This window comes from Eurosta solidaginis, chromosome 5 (assembly GCF_040869045.1).
Source record: "Eurosta solidaginis isolate ZX-2024a chromosome 5, ASM4086904v1, whole genome shotgun sequence".
In the NCBI taxonomy this organism is placed as follows: Eukaryota; Metazoa; Arthropoda; class Insecta; order Diptera; family Tephritidae; genus Eurosta; species Eurosta solidaginis.
In genome coordinates this window covers 47,504,474-47,512,260 of record NC_090323.1, presented here as the reverse complement: position 1 = coordinate 47,512,260, position 7,787 = coordinate 47,504,474, and the positions used below count along the sequence as shown (strand labels likewise).

Genomic DNA, 7,787 nt, shown 5'->3' with positions numbered 1-7,787 from the left:
ATGGTACATATGTGTAGACGCAATTATTGATTCGTTTATGTAGATACATAATGATTGAATTATTGATGTGAATCCACATCACTGCTTAGCATCGGCTTAGAGATAGCAGCACCCCTTAGTTTTGCTAATATTCGTAACAATATCTTTTGCACTATACCTGTCACTGTAGCTAGTGCAGAACGTTCTTTCAGCGTCTTTGCAAGAATCAAAAACTTCATCTCAAGAGCGATTTTCAGGACTTGCCACGCTTTGTGTTGAATCCGTTTTGGCAAGACAGTTAAATTTTGATATTATTATAAAAAAGAGCAAGAAAAGCCACTCTTTGATATCCGAACCTTCTATATTGAATAATTAAAATTTATAATCATCATTATATTTATCAGAAATGCACTTAAATGTTACCAAATAACTAGAAAAGATTATTTGAAACAATATGTGGCTGTTAAAAGAGAATTTAATTTCTACGTTACAATAAAACAGTAAAAATAGTAAATATTCTGTGTTAATTTTATTTTAAGCTCTTAGTCCAAAAATCATTTAGTTGATGTGGCAAAAATTTTTTTTGATGTAATCCATCAATAGTGATTCATGAATGGGACGTCATGAATTCAAATTAATCAAATGTATTAGTGAATTTTTTATAGAGGGCCCGTAAATTGTTTAGTCCCGGGCCCGTATTTTCTCTCTACGGTCCTGATCCTGCCATATATTCCACTCATCGCCGACATCTATTTTTGAAAAAGTAGGTTTATTTAAGGCAGTATTGACAAAGGCAGTGTTCATAAAGTGCCTTTACATGCAAAATTGTTTATCTGTAGCCCGTTTCTGTATCCTTTCGATACGAATTATATCGCAAAATGCAACCCTGATTCATTGATATCGCAAGGTAGTGTTTCTGTAAGAGTGGTGAGTATGTATTTTCGATATTTCTTGCGATATTCATATCACTAGCTCTGAAGGTCGTGATAGTTACATACGTTGAAAAGAAAATGAGTGAAATTCGTTTGTTTGTAACTAATTTGAATTTTTTGTATTCTAATTAATTTTTTATTTTATAGAAAAAACGCAGAAGTGGAAAATTTTCGAAAAATCAGAAGGTGAAATTGGTGGAAATTATGAAGGCAAATACAAAAGTGGCAATGGGGACTTTTAGCGGTTTCAATAGTGCCTTCTTGAGCCGCAGTGTATGGGAAGCCGTTGCTCTTGAGCTAAATGCAGTGGGGGAAGCACGATCCCAAAATAACAATTTGTATGACTTAATTTTTCACCTACTTTCTCTTACCTTTTGACAGTTGCCATAGAAAACGATTAGGGGCCGATGCTGACAGCATCGACAGCTGTTTAACGAGCTGCAATCAAGTTTTGCGGACAGCGGGTTTGCAATTTAAAACTTGCATACTTGAACATGACTTTTTAACTTTTTCATATACGAGAAAATTCTTATAACATAGATTCATTTAATTCTTAGTTTACATTGAACTCGTATCAGTGTTTAACATGCCAACCTAATATAAACGCACGCAAGTAATTTCCTGTGAAAAATGTCTCATGCACATACAACTTGTATGCGAGCAACCCAAATTGAATTTGCTGCGTGAAAACCTAACTCGATTTCCAATTTTTGTTCTGCGTGACATTTAAATTTGACGTTTGCACACATGCTTTACATTGTCGCAACGCATGCTTATTTGGGTTCGGGCAAAGAACGCCGGTTGCTTGCGTGCGCTAAAAAAACGCAGTGCGGTTTTATTAGATTGGCATGTAAAAAAACTTTTCTAAATGCACTTTCCGTTCCACTTTAACTGCTCTGGCAACTCCGCGCATTTTACGTTCTGCTCGTTCACTCTTCGTAGTAGAGATTTGCAATTTGTTTCATCCAATAAAAATGTAAAAATATTTTTTAAAAACCAATTATTTTGAGTTGAAAAGGTAAGAAATATCTATATAATAGCTTTGTTTTAAAAGTTTTATACAAATATTCATCAAAATGCGCTTTATGTATGGAAAAGCAGCTGTAATGTTAGCGGCTCGCCTGTGAAAAAATTTGGTGCGTATGTGTGAAAAAAATTGTGACTATAAGATGTACATTTGAGCAAAAAAATTAGTAATATATTTAACAAATGAAGTCGTTTGAGTGGTGATTGTGATTATAATATGGTTAAAATAGCAGAAATTTAGGTGCTATAAGGCAGGAAAAAATAAGGGGGGGGAGGGGGGGGAAATATTTCTGACATGCCTTTTGCTAGCTTTTCGCATATGTCTGCCGAATGAAGCATATCTTGTGATAAATAAAAGCGAAAAGGAATTGTACAAAAGAGAATGGTTCTCCGGTTCAGTAATGCCATAGAGAGAAAAAAATCCCACGAATTGCGTTTGGTTCTCCCATTTTCCCTCATTCCGCTGCAGCTTATCTCCACCTCGAGCTTAGCCCTATAGTTTTATTTGACGTTTTATTTTTTCGTATTAATAAAAACTATAAAGTGAGGCCCCGTGCACGGTTTCAACTTTTGTGAAGTTTTCTGCCACAATCAAATTTAACATTTTCGAATTAATCACATAGATTTTCGTAGCAAAAACGTGTCTTAATATTCTATCTTCGTACATTTTTTTATTTTACTCACATTTGGCCATAAAAATCTGAACTTAAAAATCTTCAAAAAAACGTCTATCATACATGAATTGAGAAACTGCTTCTACCTTCTAATATTTTCCTCTCTTCGGAAAATTGTGTTTTTTAGTTATGACCCCGTTAAAGTAAATGAGTGAAATGTGTTAAGACAAAGGCTTTAGGGTAAGTAGAGTAAGATATTTCAGTAAAAGGTACCCGATTGAGCAGAAACTAACCACCGAATTAGGGACCACATTCCTCACGGTTAACGCTAACAAGCATTTTATCTCATTTAAAACCGAACAGTTGCTATACCAGTCAGATGGTTAACTGGAGATGGTGGAAACGGACCGAAATCAAAGTAGCTAAATTGGGTAAAAGTCAACTGAAACGGCAACATTGATTGTTTTGGTTTGCATCCTTTTCATCATGGCTCAACTATATGGTTGACTCATCTCATCAGCTGATTTTATTTTTTTCGTTTCACTGGAGTAGGGATTGTCAAAAGGAGATGATAAACTCAAAATGAAACCAACACATTAGTCGTGTTTTTTTATACGCATATACGTTTACCTTTGCGCGTAAAAAAAACACTTATCGTCGCTTAGATAATGCTTAGGAGACCCATCTAGCGGCAGTGGTTAAGTAATTAACTACAGAACAGGGTGTACCTAAAATCGGAGACACAAACCTCGTGTGGCCATAATGTATAACATATAGCTGAATCGGTTGCGATGAATAGTGGATACACACCATTTTTAGAGGTGAAACATAGGCACATATTTCAGTTACATCTGAATATAATGCGTATTGAAATTTAGTAGTCCTAATTTTATGCGCAGCAATTTCAGAGGTGTATTTAAAGTTTGACGTTTAGCAGTCCATATAAAGTTTAAGTGTAAACGTACATAGATGTAAAAAAACAGCTATTGACAACATTTTTTTACAACTCACAAAAACTGCTAAGTTTTTTATTCATTTTTATTTCATTCCATTCGCCTAACACCAACACGCAGATTTTGACAATTTGAACAAAGATATGTTTTTGCTGTAGAGGTGCGCCAGCCATATAGTTGAGCGAGCCATGCTTTTTTATTGACGTTTAGACGATTTCGATACTAAAAATTATAGATGTGTTTCTTTTTTAACATCTAAATACATATGTACTTCCAAGTGCATAACTTTATCTGCACTTTGAAATTGTTGCGCAGAGAATTAGTACTGCTAATTTTCAGCATGCATATTCTTAGGTGCAACCGAAATGTGTATCTACATTTTTTCTCTACACCTCTCTCCACTTTTATGATTGAAAAATGTATTTAACCACTGTCGCGAGTCTTCATTAATTGCCGCTGAATGGGTCTCTTAAATATTAAATGATGATAAGTGTTTTTGTTGTACAAACACGCCTAATTTTAGATTGCCCGTCACTATCTCTTTTCTTTTGCACTTTTTTCTTTTATTTTAAGTTGTTAATACTAAAAAAGCGCACTATTTTCAAATTGATATTTAATTTGTTCTGATGGTTAGAACGATCGTATAAAAGCTTACTATACTACACTCCACTTAAGGCTTGGTTTCCTCGAAAGGCAGTGCCGCTGTATTACGACCGCAACATTGCCAACGCGGTGATCAGCGTTATTGCCGGCACCGCTTTGTTGTAAAGTTCGTCCAACTTAGGTCGCATATCTTCTTTAGTTTTTTGTAATCTTTTTTTATTTTTCCAATCTTCATAATTTTTGAGCAAACAGAAAGCAAAACTACTAGGTGGTGTTTCCTGAACTTGAAATACAAAATTTTGAAATTGAAATGCAAATTGAGGATAGCCTCTACGAACAAATAACATTAGCCTCCTCTACCAACTCTTATCCATAATTTTTGCTAAGTCAAAGAGGATAGAAATGATAAGAGACGTCAGTTCGTACTTTTTGCGAAATACATTTGTAATGTCCCATTTGCGGGGTAATTTTAATTGCTGCTACACATTTTCATGAGGTATTTATTTTTGTTTGTTTTAAGGGATTGTATTAATTAAACAATTCCTCCTCTTTCCAACAATCACAATATATAATAATATAAACATGTTAAAAATGTGTAGAAGGTAATTTTCTAATACCCGCCAAGTTGGTACATTACAAATAAATATCGAACTTACGCCTATTATTGGCCGTGTTTTTTTTTTACACGCGTATACGTTTACGTTTGCGCGTAAAAAAACGGATATCCTCGCTTAAATAATGCTTAGAAGACCCATCTAGCGGCAGTGGTTAAATAACTAGCTACAGCACAGGGTGTACCGAAAAGCGGAGACACAACCCTCTGGTGTATGTCTGGGTATAACATATAGCTGAATCAATTTCGATGAATTGTGGATACACACCATTTTTAGCGGTGAAACATAGAAATAGTGTTGAGGTGAAACATAGACACATATTTCAGGTTCATCTAAGTATAATTCGTATTAAAAATTAGTAGTACTAATTTTATGCGCAGTAATTTCAGAGATGTATTTAAAGTTTGACGCTTAGCAGTCCATATAAAGTTTAAGCGTAAACGGATACGCGTTAAAAAAAAACGGCTATTATTTGGATCCTCTTTGCTTATGTGTGGTGAGCTAATTCAACTTTACGACTGCTTGTTCGATCATTAAATTATATATAAAAATGCACGCAATCTGGCAGCACATTTCGCTTTCACACGACACCGAACGACTGCTGCGAAAAGTTCACGTACAAGGAACGGTATGAATTAATCTGAATTTTCACATTTAAAAGTTGTAAAAAATATTAAAAATCTATATTTAAACTTAATTGAAGCTGTGCTGAAGGCAATGAACGTATAAAGTTGTAAGAAAAATGTGAAATTCTGTTGAAATAGTGAAAATAAGGTCGCCTTGGGGAAGTGAACATGCAAAAAGTTCAGACAGAAAATGAGACGAAATACCGTAAGCAGATGAGACCTTAAAACGTAGGAGCGAGGAAGAAAGAAAATTAGAGAAATCGTCTACATCGAAAAGAAAAACAAAAAGACAAATCAACAAACTCATGTATAAAGAAGAATATAAAAAAATTGGAAGGGGAAACGATAAAAAACAACACTACGAATGCCACTACAAAATAAAAATGATGAATGATTGGGAGTGTAGAAAATAGTGAACTATGCAAATATGGAGAATGGTGATCACAAAAGACAAATCAGTAGATGAAAAAATTATGTTGCACTATAGTGATTCAATAAAAGTGTATATATTTCCAGTGATAAATGTAGTCAAAAAACTCTTTAGCAAATTAATTGAATTACAATTGTAAATGCGTTGGTTATTTGTATAAGTATTTGTGCCAGTAAACGATTAGATTGCGAAGAAATACCACACACTCGAGGCTTAAGGAGGTCAAACATGAATCTATTTTTATTTAAAAAGAAAAGATGATAAAAATTACAAACTCTTTTTTGCATATGACAAGAGTCCTTGGAATGTATTTTCTAGACATAAACCAGTGAAAATTGAAATGTTAAATTATATAGTTTTAACGCCTGCTAAGTGGATGAGAAGAAAAAGTGCGTATTTCACCATTAAATCATCCGGCGGCCTTCACTTGCCGCTTTGCGATGTAGAAAAGTGAATATTACTGCGCCGGTCTGAGTCAAGTTGTTGCTGCAAAAACTCAAAATAACAAAAAATAAAAATTACAAAACTTCTATGGTCTTATATACAATATATAAATTAAGGTTCGGCGGCACTATGACTAAACATGTTGCATAAAAAGTTTGAAATTTATAAGAAATGAATTATGAATAAATATAGGAAAGTTATACAAACAAATAAGTCAGAAAAGCACACTTGAAAATTTAATAAAAACGAAACAAATCTTACAACCTCTAATCTAAGCAACCTAATTCCTCAAAAATGAACAACATGTGAACATAACAATACTAATACATGTGCCCGACGAAAGCCTTACTTGCGGATTTCCTATTATAGCTGGGCAAGAATATGACTTGCCCAAGGAGACTTTCATCCAGACTCAACCATAAATTATATATACATATGTATGTATGTTGGCTGTTAAAGTACAAATACATGTAATCGCTTGCTAAACAAACATACTATGATCTTAAACTCTTTAAAAAGAAATTATCAAATGAACTCCGTTGAATGATATGGACGACACTTATTTAATTGCTAAAAAAAATGTGTAGCACTGTTTGTTGTTTTTACAACAAGAACAACAACCAAACAAGTACATACTACTACTAGAACGAACATCAAAATATATTTAAATCTTATACAATACCAGGTTAGGGTTGGTTAGTATACTCCTGAGGTAGTTAAGATGCGACAAAAATCGACAGCCCCAAAGTTTCGAGGACTAGAAGTCGTCCACCGACAGTAGGGCCAGTACAAGATGGTGGTAGTACCTGAATGTACAGTATGATAGCTTACAATGGACGGTTTATGTATGTCCCGTAACCTTTGGGCAATGCTTTCGCTGTTAAAAGTGCAACACCGTAATCAATCAAACTGTTATTTGCGCTTAACCATACTATGGCGTACTTATGTTATAAACTGGTTTCCTGCTTCCGAGGAAAAGCGAATAACGGTATGCGAAGACATGTCATTCCGTATTTCTAATCGGCCAAAGATCTTGACGGTGATCGTAAAAAGTGTGACATATGATACACCACGCGATATTGCTGAAGCATTGAACTCCTTTATAGATAGCGTTGTTGATATAAACAGGGAAATTGAAGTTGTTCAGAGTCAGAACGACTTCCAATTTACAACTAATTCATGTTTAAAATTCGAAGAAATTACGGTTGAGGATGTTATACTTATAGCAAAAAGGTTCAAAAATAAAACTGGGGGGGGGGGGGGGGGGGGGGGAGAATTTACTTTCAGAAGGCGATAAAGATTCGGTATCGTACATGGGTTTCTTCTATGCAACCGCTATAAACAAATCCATGACTACTGGAATAGTGCCAGACATGTGGAAAATTTCGACAATAGTACCAATTAGGAAAGTAATAATGACAGAAGAAATAAGGCCGATAAATACATTGCCGAACAGAGAAACAATTCTGGAAATTGTAATAAAAAATCAACTGCTTAATTTCCTAGAAAATAATAAAGTCCTTATAAAGGAACAATCCGGTTTCCGAGAAAGGCACTCTTGCGAGA

General features: G+C 34.5%; 1 protein-coding gene across 6 annotated transcripts in view; it reads left to right on the top strand.

Moving 5' to 3' along the window:
* The first annotated feature begins 1,790 nt into the window (after positions 1-1,790).
* Positions 1,791-7,787, top strand: part of Helz (Helicase with zinc finger) — a 70,831-nt gene continuing 64,834 nt past the window's right edge. The window contains exon 1 of one of the 6 annotated variants that reach the window (XM_067792412.1): positions 1,791-1,929. The gene's annotated coding sequence lies outside the window, so the exon portion shown is untranslated. Of the gene's footprint in view, positions 1,930-5,312; positions 5,999-7,787 lie in introns of those variants that run through there. The other 5 variants (XM_067792413.1, XM_067792410.1, XM_067792409.1 and 2 more) reach the window with 5 other exon arrangements.